This window comes from Passer montanus, unplaced genomic scaffold (genome assembly GCF_014805655.1).
Source record: "Passer montanus isolate IOZ18808 unplaced genomic scaffold, ASM1480565v1 scaffold111, whole genome shotgun sequence".
Classification (NCBI taxonomy): domain Eukaryota; kingdom Metazoa; phylum Chordata; class Aves; order Passeriformes; family Passeridae; genus Passer; species Passer montanus.
Genome location: NW_024357725.1, coordinates 135,914 through 147,478, shown reverse-complemented (window position 1 = coordinate 147,478; position 11,565 = coordinate 135,914). Strand labels below are relative to the sequence as shown.

General features: G+C 51.8%; 1 long non-coding RNA gene across 1 annotated transcript; it reads right to left on the bottom strand.

Moving 5' to 3' along the window:
- Window positions 1-67: 67 nt before the first annotated feature.
- On the bottom strand, window positions 68-2,969 carry LOC120513221. The gene is made up of 3 exons (XR_005630218.1): window positions 2,946-2,969; window positions 2,541-2,574; window positions 68-2,340 (listed from the first exon to the last, which is right to left on the bottom strand). It is a non-coding gene; the product is annotated as an uncharacterized LOC120513221 (long non-coding RNA).
- Window positions 2,970-11,565: the final 8,596 nt, after the last annotated feature.

Below are 11,565 nucleotides of genomic sequence, written 5' to 3'. Positions count from 1 at the left end.
GGCTTGTGAGCAGCCCTGGGCTCAGACATGACCTCACTCCCTGCCTGCCCCAAACACCCACCGCGGCCCCAGAGCCCTCCCCAGGCAGGGCCAGGCCCGCAGCACCCCTCACCTGCAGCTCCCAGGAGCAGAGAGCAGCCAGGGCCAGCCAAGGCCTGCCTTTTATCTGGGCACCCAGGGGAGGCTGTGCCTCTGCTCCAGCTGCTCCCAATTAACACACAAACTCATCTGCCCTCCCCCAGCTGAAGCTGGAGGGGTTTCAGCTTCCTTCTGCTCCTCATGGAGCCCTTGGCAGCAGCAGCAGGGGGGGTGGGTCTGTCCCTGCAGGCAGGATGATCCCCAAACCCTGCTAGTGCTCCCCAAAGCTCCCTGGCTGTGAGGCTGTGGCAGTGTTCACCTGCTGGGCTCCACAAGTGGGGCTGACAAAGGTGGATTGCAGCCCTTGGCCTTTGGGGTCAGGCAGATTCTGTGCCTGATGGAGGCTCCCAAGGGGAAGGGTCTCAGGGGTGTCCCCTGGCTCAGCCCAGGCTGCACCCCTGAGCACCCAGACTCTCCTGCCCAGTTTCTGGTGCTCAGACATGCAGCAGCACCCTCCTCCCAGGCTGTCACCCGTGGGGTTTGTGCAGGCTGGGATGTGCTCCTCTGAGGGCATCCTGGATGCTGGATCCAGCCTGCAGTGATGGGACAGAGCCTGGGCTCAGCACTTGTGTCTTGTTGCAGGGAGAAGAGGGCAGTGCATGGGTGGGGGATCTGGAATCCCTCCAAGCCCAGGAAGGTCCCCTTGTGCCCATGCTGGGAAGCAGGGACAGAGGCAAGGCATGTCTGGAAAGAAGTTAAACTCACTTAAACCAGGTGAGGCAACTCTTCATATTCTTATCAAAAAATTAAATAAAGGGAAGGAGCGTTCTTCCCTGGAACCTTATATATGTACAAAAACAACATTATTAACAAACACTGCTTTCCAAATCACTGTGCACAGGCATGGAGTGGTGGGGGGGAGTGAGGAGAACAGCAGCATCCCCCTTACCTGTCCCATCCACAGCCACCCCATCCCCCAGGAAGAAGAAAACCAGGAAGGCACCCACAGAAATCCCCCAGTAGCAAACACACCTTTTGGCTAAAATAAGTACAGTGTGGGTAGGGTCATTTCCACCCAACCCCATCTTTTTAGTTTAATAAATATTCCCTGTAGTGAAATAAAAAATTGAATAACCCTTGTTTTGTTCCTCTGTGCCCTGCAGCAGCTTGAAGAACACCTGAGCGATGAGTTTTTAAGGCCTCTGCTGTGTACCCTGCTGCACCCCTGGGTGAGGGGCTGTCCATTAGTCCTGGCATGCCCACATCCCTCCTGGCATGCCCATAACCCTTTGTGATGAAAGGATCCCTCCTTCCAAGGTCTGGCAGCATCATTGCCCTCTCTGCCCCTTCAGGGGCACCAAGGTGGTCCCTAAATGTGCATCTCCCACATTCTCCTTTGGGTCAGGATCTAGCACGTGAAGTGATCTGGTTTTCGTTTCTTTAAGAGTCTTCAAATCTTTCTTGCAGCCTTTTAGTTTAAATAGAAAGACTCATATAAATTACTACATTTAAAGAAAAAAAACAACCCAAAACACATGACCTGAAGGCAGCAACTCCTTATAAAGGTTAATCCAGAACATTTGTAAAATGTCTTAATTTAAGAGAAAACCAACTTAGTCCTGGGACTATGGAAGTCACGATTCCCTTGCCCTTGCTGTTGTGCCAGGCCTTTATGGCACTTTAAAGGTCAAAATCCCAGAGGAAGGAGATGTTTATTGGGAAAGTCATGGACAAAGCAGGAGGGGGAATTCAGAGGAGGTGGTGGGATGTCATCCCTGCAGTTCATTTTTCCAAGGCTGGGAACGGTGCTGTGGCCATTTCCATGCTCCTCTTCCTCCAGCTCCACTGGAACTCCAGCCATTGTCTCTCAGCTCACCAGGGCAATCACGGATTTCAGCAGGAGATATGCTGAAAGATGATCCATCCAAAGAAAAGCAGCTCCAGCTGCTGTGAAGGGCTCGAGCCCATGCCCGCGGGCCCAGATAACCCAGCAGCAGCATCACTGTGTGCATCCCTGGAGCACCCCTGAGCTGTTCTCCAGCATCCCCAGAGGGTCCCTGCCAAGGTATCAGCATCCTGGAGGATCCTGATGGTGGTGGGAACTGAGCACGTGCCTGCAGGGCTGCTGGTGGTGTTGGCATCCACAGCTCTGAGGACTCGGGACCTTCCCTTTCCCTTGGCACATTCCTCAGTGCCTCCTTTCCCTTGATCTTGTGGCTGTTGCTTTGCCATCAGCTTTCAGTGCCTCCATGTCAGGGCTACCTGGGAGAGGAAGGAGTGGTTAGGGAGAGCAAGCTCTAAATCCCAAATATTCCCCACTCCAGCCTGGCCCAGGGAGTGGAGCCTCCCCAGTCATCCCCAGATGCTCATTATCACATGAAATCCACACACATACACCTCCACAAAATGACAAACAAATGTCATAAGTTCCTATAAACCCATGTGGAAGAGGAGTTACTTACTTGGAAGGCTGCTGGCCAGTCTCTGAGCTTGAACCTGGAAGAAATAAAGTTGCTGTTAATGGCCTTGAGCAACAAAAGGTTATCTGGACACAACAGTGAAGTCACGAGCTGCATGGGAGAGCCATGGGTGGCAGGTCTGACACTGCGCCCTTGGATGGGCAGAGGTGGCCTGGAACTGACTGAAACCTCCTTGATACCCCCAGGATGAGTTTTCTCCCTTCCACCTCAAACTTTCCCCCTCCACAGCCCACAGAGGAAAAGCTGGACAGAACCCTCGGTAGGACAGGGATGCTGAGGCATCTCTGGATGCTCCCCAAGAGCAGCAGCACCTGGAGGGCAGCTGCAGCTGCAACAGCCCTGGCAGAGCTCCAGGGACCCATCCCCAGGAGACTCCAGGCTACCTACCCAGCTGCTGCTGGATGGAGTAGTCTGTGGGGTGACAGCGGGTATGGAGAGGGTGGGAAGCACACTGCTGACCTCTCCTGGATCACTGGGCTGGCATCAGGTGGCTGGAGCTTGGGCCAGGGCTCCAGGCTGAGGCTGGGGACCTCCGGCACCTTCTTCTGGCTGTGGGCAGAGGGACAACTTGCTTCCAGGAACGGGGAGCTGGGGGGTGGCCCATACTTATCAAATGTGACACAGTAGTGGGGTAAGGTGGCTGGGGAACTCAGCTGCTCCCTGGAAGGCAGGGCCAGGCTGGAGGGCAGCGGCAGGAGGCTCTGGTCAGCACCAGTACCACTCCTGTGGGGCTCGCTGGGGTGCAGAGGGTGGGCAGCAGGGGGCAGGGCCCAGTTTGCCTCCCCAGGTCGCTGCTGCAGGCTCTCTGCTTGTGTTCCCAGTAGCAGAGTCATCCTGGGAGCCAGGAAGGAGGCAGGGGCTCCGTACACCGGCTTGGGGATTGCTAGAGGAGCTGCCTTCTTCACCACTACTGGCTTCTTCACTGGCAAGGGGCACCTGGGACTGTCCAGCTTCTTTCTGGCCATAAGCTGCTCCTGGCTCAGGCTGTCCTTGCTCCTCTGGGTGTCCGGGGGCTGCAGCCTGGTGCCCAGGCTCTCTGGGGGGTACAGCAGGAAGCCCAGCAGTGGCCCCTCGGCCGGCACAGGCTGGCCCAGGGCAGCGGGGCCGTGGTGCAGGTAGGTGGGCGTGGGGCTCCAGCCGGCCGGGGGCTGCTCGGGGCCCTTGGGGCTCTGCAGCGGGCAGGCAAAGTAGGAGCCCTTGTAGCTGAAATGGTTTTCAGAGGCAGGCTGGGCCACGGGGCTGGATGTGCCTGGGATTTTGCTTGGCAGGAAGCTGGGGGCGGGCTCCAGACGAGGCAGCTTCTTGAAAATCACGGGCCCTGCAGCCTGCGAGCGCCGTTTGGAGGCCATTTACACGTTGGTGCCGGTATCCCCACAGGAGAGGTGAGCTGGCCTTCCTGGAAAAGACAGAGAATGAGCCATGAGCAAATCAAGTCCCCACAGCCAGCAGCCTGTGATGGCACAGGGTGACAGAGGGTCACAAGCCACCACATGAGGTGAGGGTGTGGTGGCTGACAGCAGGCCTGGAGGCCTCACAGTTATTAGATAACCCTAACTATACCTTGACCAGTCCAGGCCGTTGGGAAACCAGTCTTGGCCGTTAGGGATGCAGCCAGCCATTGGCCAGAAAGCCGGCTGGTAACTAAATTCAGCCAATCAGGACCAACCATGCAGGATTTTTGAAACTATATAGAGGCGTCATGATCCGCTAGTAGAAGCAGGGGTCCTGATGGTTTGTTTTACCAATCTCAGAGTGCAAAACACACACGGCAGGGGACTGCTGGAAACACCTCATGTGTGGAGACGCGAGGCTTGGCTCCATTTTCAGAAGGTTGGTTTATTATATTATGATATATATTATATTAAAATAATACATTAAAACTATAGTAAAATAATAGAGAAAAAAGATGGATCAGAAGGTTAGAAAGAAAAAGAACAGAATGAATAACAAAATCTTGTGACTCTCAGAGTCTGATGCAGCTGCATCTGTGATTGGCTCTTAATTAGAAACAACTAACATGCACTAATCACAGATGCACCTGTTGCATTCCACAGCAGCAGATAGTTATTGTTTACATTTCTTTCCTGAGGCCCTCATCTCCTCAAGAGGGAAAAATCCTAGCAAAGGATTTTTCATAAAATATCATAGCTACAGGGGACTTTCAGTTTAATGACGGCAGTGCACTTTTACTGAGTGCCAACAACAATTACGCGACAGAGAAGAGAGATATAAAGAAAACAAAGTAAAGGAGAGGGAGAGAAAAGGGGGTATAGCTACCAACCCTAGCAAAGGATTTTTCATAAAATATCATAGCTACAGGGGACTTTCAGTTTAATGACGGCAGTGCACTTTTACTGAGTGCCAACAACAATTACGCGACAGAGAAGAGAGATATAAAGAAAACAAAGTAAAGGAGGAGAAAAGGGGGTATAGCTACCAATGGAGAGATGAAGTCCTCGTGGTCCAGCCAACAGATTAGTCTTCATTCCATGGGAGATCACCAAAGTTACCTCAGAAAGTTACTTATTTATAATCTTTGCCTAAAGCGAGTGACGTATGGCCAAGAGGTGTGGAAATTCATGGGCTATTGTGATGGGACCTGCTGCTCCATGAAGCAGGTGTAAGCATACAGAAGAAGCCACTGTGTACCAGTCCCTGCTCGAAGCAGTGTACCGTGACAGCACAGCAAGCACGCCTGTGAACAATCACTTGGCGAGCTTCCACCTCAACCAGGCCAGAACTCCAGTCGGGATCTTCAGGATCTTAGTCTCTGTCCTTGCGACGGTCGTGAAGCAAATGAGGGAAACTTTGGACCGTCTCTTACAAAAGGGATCTGCGTGCAACAAAAATTTGCTGTTGCCAAGTGAACCTTGAGTGTCGTGTCGTGCGTCCACCTTGACTGTAAGAGGTGGTGATGCCCAACGTGATGGGCAGCAGCTTGCCCCGCAGGGAGCGGGGAGATGGAGCCTAGCGGAGAGGCAGCCGGGTGAGCTGCAGGAGTGAGTAGAGCTACAGAGAGTCCAGACCATTGCAAATACAAGAAGTGTCCACTGGGAAAATGGGGACTCAAGTCTCATTGGAGAAAAAGGCTGTTTTACAGGTATGGACCCTCTTTTCATGCAAACCAGGATAAAATATTGTGAACAGCCTCTACAAGCCTTGCTGTCATGATGTAAGAGGCATGGACTGGGCACAAGCACGGAAGCTGCTTTTAATGTACAAACAAGGGAGCAGGCTGGTAATCTGACATTTGACTCAGCCTCATGAGGCGACAAAACAACTAAAGACTTTTAAATGACCTGGCGTTTGGTACTGGACACTTTAAAACAGATAAAAGCCAAACGGAGGGCAAAAGCCACAGCTGAGGCGCTGTGGGCACACCCACTGGATCGTCCCGTAAGCATGGAGGGCTGGGGGAATCCAGGGCAGGAGTGAATGCCACCTGAGGCGTGCGGGCAGAGACGATGGGCAAGAAACCAACAGGGGAGCAGCCATTACCAGAGCCCCCTGTCCACTGTACCCCCGCCAGCAATGCAGGCGTTTGTGCAGCACCTGAGCCTGCCCGTGTTGTGGCCACCGGAGCCATCGCTGTGCTCTGCATTGCTGTTAACAGGCTCAGCCCTGCCTGCAGCTGAGTGGGCAGCTCAGCCACCGCTTGGCACACCACCAACGGCATGAGCAGAGCCCAGAGGTCAAGCAGTGCCCAGTGCTGCAAGGGAGGTTGCCAGTGCCCGGGACTGCAGGACATGGTACCCTGCTGCATGCACAGCCAGGGCTTGGGAAGCCCAAGGAACGCTCTTCATTATTAAACTCACAACATCCTAACAGGGGGAACCTAAGCTGTCACACTCTTGCCAACCCGCAAGAGGACGCTTTCATCGCACTACCATCAGTCACCATCTCTACCTACAATCTGGTCAGCTTCTGGAGGCAGGCAAAGCTGATTGCCATTGCCGATGGGGATCTCAAAAGATCTCTGTGTCCATGCCTCCACTGTCATCAGGTGGCTCAAAGCCTATGGGTGGGATGACTGGAGCTTTCCCGGTGCTGAGACGCGACCGGACCACACCCTACAAGTATGTTTCCCTCAAATGGCAGGTCCTCTCTGAACTGCAGCAGCCAGCCGCCAAAACTGCACTGTGGTCTCTGGCAGTAGCAAGGATGTTACTGTTTCTCACTGCCAATGAGACGGCACCTTCTGATATCAAACAGACAGCAAAGCTGCTTGGTACCCCAGTTCAATGTATGATGTTCGAGTTCACCTGGCAGTGATACACACAGGATCAAAAGCAAGCACAATTTAGAGGTACCACAGCAAGATCCACGCTTTGGAGCTAGGGTTTCTCAGCTTATGGGGCTCATACCGACTCAGAGGTATTCCATGATCAAACAGGGCCCCACAGAACCATACATGCAATTCATAGAGAGGACACGAGATGCCATGGAAAAGCAAATAATAAATAATGATGCAAGAAATCAGTAATTGAAAAGTGGCATGGGATAATGCAAATGAGGACTGCAAAAGGGCTATAGATTTGTTACCAAAAGAAAATCCATCCTGAAATAAACTAATTTATGCATGCGCTGAAGTTGGGACAGAATCAGATAGTATTGCTTTGTTAGCTGATTCTGTCTCAGTTTGAAAGACAGGTGTCTGCTAATGAAGGTAGAAGCCTCCCTTCGAATGGGAAATGTAAACTCCACCCCTCCAAATTATTACATTTTAGAATTTAAGGGGCTCTCAGGCAAAGATATGAGAATAGGAATAACAGTTCTTTACTGGTATGTATAAATTTTAAAAACCCCTACAATTTAATAGGAATATTAAAATAAAATGCAGTAGTAAAAAAAAACCAAAACACTTGACAGAGTCAGAATACGATCTGACACCCTGTGAGTCAGGGTGCTGGTAGCAGTCCAATTAAGTGGTGGCTGCAGTCCTCCTGCAGTGATAGGTGTGGTTCTGCTGGAGCAGGGATCCTGTAGAAGGGTGAATTTTCCTCTGAAGGTCCAGCGGTAACTAGAAGGGTCTGTTCTTCCTCTGGAAATACAGTGGGAAAAGGCGGCTGTGGTGTTTCATATGTCAGATTGTATCCAGGCAGGAATGCTTGGCTCCTCCCCCTGGGTGGAGCATCTAACAATGGGATAATGGAATTTTATCAGCCATGCAGGGACACTCAATGGCCATTAACACAAGGTATCTCCCCAAGGGAGGATGGGTCATACAAGAGATAAAGAACCCTGCCCCACCTGGCTTTAACAGATGGTAATAGAATGCATACTTTTGGTGACATCTTGCATTGCAACCTAAGACAGATTGTTTTGCAGCTGCTGTTAACACACCAGTGTTATGGCTGCAGGCAACAAGCTCATGTGAAAGTGAACTGTCCCTGTAAGTCTAACCCACTGGGGACATATCAAAAGCAGAGGCATGACAGTTTTTAAAGTTTAACAGTTTGTAAGCAAGTTAAATGCTATTTTCTTTGTTTGTATAATTGGGTTATGAATGTGAACAGTGTGGGCATACCACCCTGAGAAGCCATGCTTGATGGCTCTTGGACATGCTTAAAAAATCCTTTTTGATGGTATGTGGAATACACAACAACTGGTAAGGCCAGATTTGAGTTGGAGTTGGATGAAGAGACTCATCCGACCTAGGCTTATTATTTGTGTCAATTATTTTGGACATTGTGCAGTGTTTGTCATCCTGTCTGCAACGGGCCCTGCAGGAGATGACAAACATTGCTTTTGCATTTAAAACCAAAAGGGGGAACTGTGGTGGCTAACAGCAGGCCTCCAGGCCTCACAGTTACAGATAACCCTAATTGTAACTCAACCAGTCTGGGACCTTGGGGAACCAGTCTAGGCAGTTAGGGATGCAGACAGATTTTGGGCAGTAAGCTGGGTGGTAACTAAGTTCAGCCAATCAGGACCAACCGTGTGGGCTTTCTGAAAATGCATAAAGGGAACTGCAATTAAAAAAAATTCCTGCTGCCACATGAACCTTGAGTGTCGTGTCATGTGTCAGTCTCGGCTGCGACGTGAGGGTAACCCAGGTTCTTGTTAATTGATCCCTTGGGGCTGATTAGAGTGAAACAATGCTGAATAAATGGTGTTTATAAATATATACGCACATATATACAAATATGGGGTTTATTTTAGAACAATTTGGTTGCAGTGGTGCTGTTTTGGTTATTATATACTGTAATAAAGCAATATAAAAGCAAAAAAAAAATGCCTAAGAAAAAGAAAGGGAAGGAAAGAGTAAGAGTAGAAAGATCCCAGCACCCATGGATCTTCCAACAAGACTGGGAGGTTACAATTCCACTGCGATGATCTCCCTGGGGTGAAGGAAGTGCAGGAAACACAACTGTTCTAGGGGTTAATATAATGCTCAGGCCGGGTGGGAACGGCCAGGTAACTCCCCTGGGGCAGGGAGTTTTAATCTGGATGATGTAACTCTTCAGATCATGGGACACCTGAGTGTATTTGTTTGCTTGTGACACAACTGCTTGTAGGTGCAGTTAAGAGACCAATTATGGCTCATCAGAGGGGATGAATATCTGCAGGCTATCTTTGAGTGTCCCAATAAGGGGAGTTTTAACAGCTGAGCCACTAGTGCAGGGACATTGGCATGACCGAAATCACCATCCCACTTGGCAGGATTTGTCTCTGATCAGCCTCTTCCCTTATCTTGTCCAGCAGGTAACTGCAGCCTGGGCTGAGGGTGTGCCCCTCTGAGCTTGGGCAGTTACTGCAAATGCTCCATTCTTTGAGGCATTAACCATTAACATTCCAGCCTCTTACACCACCCGACTCAAACATCCCAGCAGTTCTCTTCCCAGGCTAAGTTTGTTTCCGACAAAATTATACTTCTGTAGTATAAAAAGCTTTTCCCCCATAATTTTTTTTTGCCAAGTAAAAAGAGTAAATAAACTTAGCAAAAATGAAACTCACAATGTACAAAAGTTGTTTGACCAATATTTGGTCTTGAAATGAGTTACTTTGGATGAAAACACAAAGAAAACAACTATAAATATAATAATGTCTGATAATCTTAGCACAAACTTTCAGTGCATCAGGCAGGCCTCGGATCAGCACAGGGAATCTTTGCCCATCCCAGTCCATTTCCACAGGGGAATGTCACTGCAGCTCCAGTACCTGTGTGTGCATTAATGGGAGATGCACAGTCTGCTGTACAGTTCTGCAGCGTGGCCAGTCGTGAGGGCTTTAATTGTGCAGGGATCTCCCCTTCCTACAGGATCCCACCCTCCCTGCCAGTGGGGGGAGTCCTGGCAGGCTGGCAGGGCATCCCTCCATCCCTCTCCTTGGAAAAGCCTGGAAAGCTCTGGCTGCTTTGGTTCACAGCCCAAAGAGCATCTGGAGCAGGCAGCAGGGAGCAAAGCTGGGTCAGCTCAGCTGAGGAGCCAGCAGACACAGACACAGAGTGCCCAAAATTCCCATCCCCGGCAGCACCCTGTAAAGCAGTGTGAGGTGTTTACCCCCAGGCAGCAGCTCAGCCTCTCCTCAGGGCATTGGGGGCTGCTGTGGGGTGGGGCTGGCCCGCAGTGACAGGAGGTGGGTGCCAGCAGGTGGAGCTGGCAGCCTGTCCCAGCACAGCCCTGCACCCCGAGAACCCCAAGTGCTCTCTGGGCATCAGCTGCCATCACCCAGCGTCTCCTGAGCATCCCACTGAGACACCTGCCCATCACCTGAGCCCCAGGAGCACCACTGGACCATCAGCCAGCATCCCCCAGCATCACCTGAGCATCCTGCACCCAAGCAGCCCCAGCACAAACCTGAGCACCACCCAGCACTCTCCCAGCACGGCCAAATGTCAGCCCCTGTCACCCAGCAGGGCCCACCAACCCCAAGCCCAGGAATGGACTTCCTGCAGCAGGATCTCCTCCATTTTTGGGTGGTTTTTTTTCCCTTTTGCGGCAGCGTTAGCAGAGAAGCCAAGGAGGAAATGGAGGAAGAGCACGTGCAGATAAGATAAAAGCCACATCAACAGCAGGGGAAACAGAGCAGATATGGAGGGAGACTTGTGGGGGAGATAAGGGAGTGAGCCACTGGTGCTGCTGCAGCTTTGCTGGGAGGGGACCAGAGCTTCCCTGCTCACCCCAAAACAGCACAGCTGAGGCTGCACACCCCCCCCCCGAGCCTTCCTGGTGGGTTTCTCATGCAAGCTTCAACAATTGATCTCTCCCCAGGAAGGACACTGCTTCCCTGGAATTCCCTGGAAACCCCCACGGGAGCCGCAGTGCTTCCCTCCCTGCTTGCTCCCTTGGAAGCAGCTCCCCCACATCATTTCCAACAGTTTTATCCTCAGGATAAGTGCCTGGGGTCATTCCCAAGATGTGCAGCACCAATTCAATTTGCCAGCGCTTAGATCCAGGAAAACAGCTGACTTCAAATGGAAGCAAGCTTGAAGAAAACCCCGGGGTGGGTTCTTTCCTTCCAAAAGGGATCTCTTGGGACGGTGGTGTTTAACTCCATCTCCCTGGGAGATGCTGCTTGGGAGGGCCATGCAGGCATGGGACCCCTTCCCAGCAGGAACAATGTTAGGGGTGACAAGCTGGGACAGAAATCCAGGATCTTGTGAGTCCCGAAGTTTCCCCACTGCTGCTTCCCCTTCCCCGAAGCCCCGGGATCTGCAGCTCCCCACCGCGGGGATGTTGTGACACCGGCCCCGCTGTCACCACGGGATCGGTGACGCCACCCGGCACGATGCACTCGCCCTGTTTCACCCGGCTCCGAGTTAAATTCTGGCTGGAGGGCTGCAGAGCAGGACGAGTGATCCCACTGCAGGGCCGGAGACGGGCACAGGGATTGTCTGACAGGGCTGAGCTCACTAACCAAATTCGGGAGAGGGGCTCCCTCTCTCCATGAAATCCACAGGGACTTTGCCCAAGCAGTGCCATCCCCACAGCTGCGCCTGGCCAGGAAAACTGCTCTGCTTTTGCTGTCACCATCAGCCTTTTCCCTCTGGGAATGTCCCAGCCAG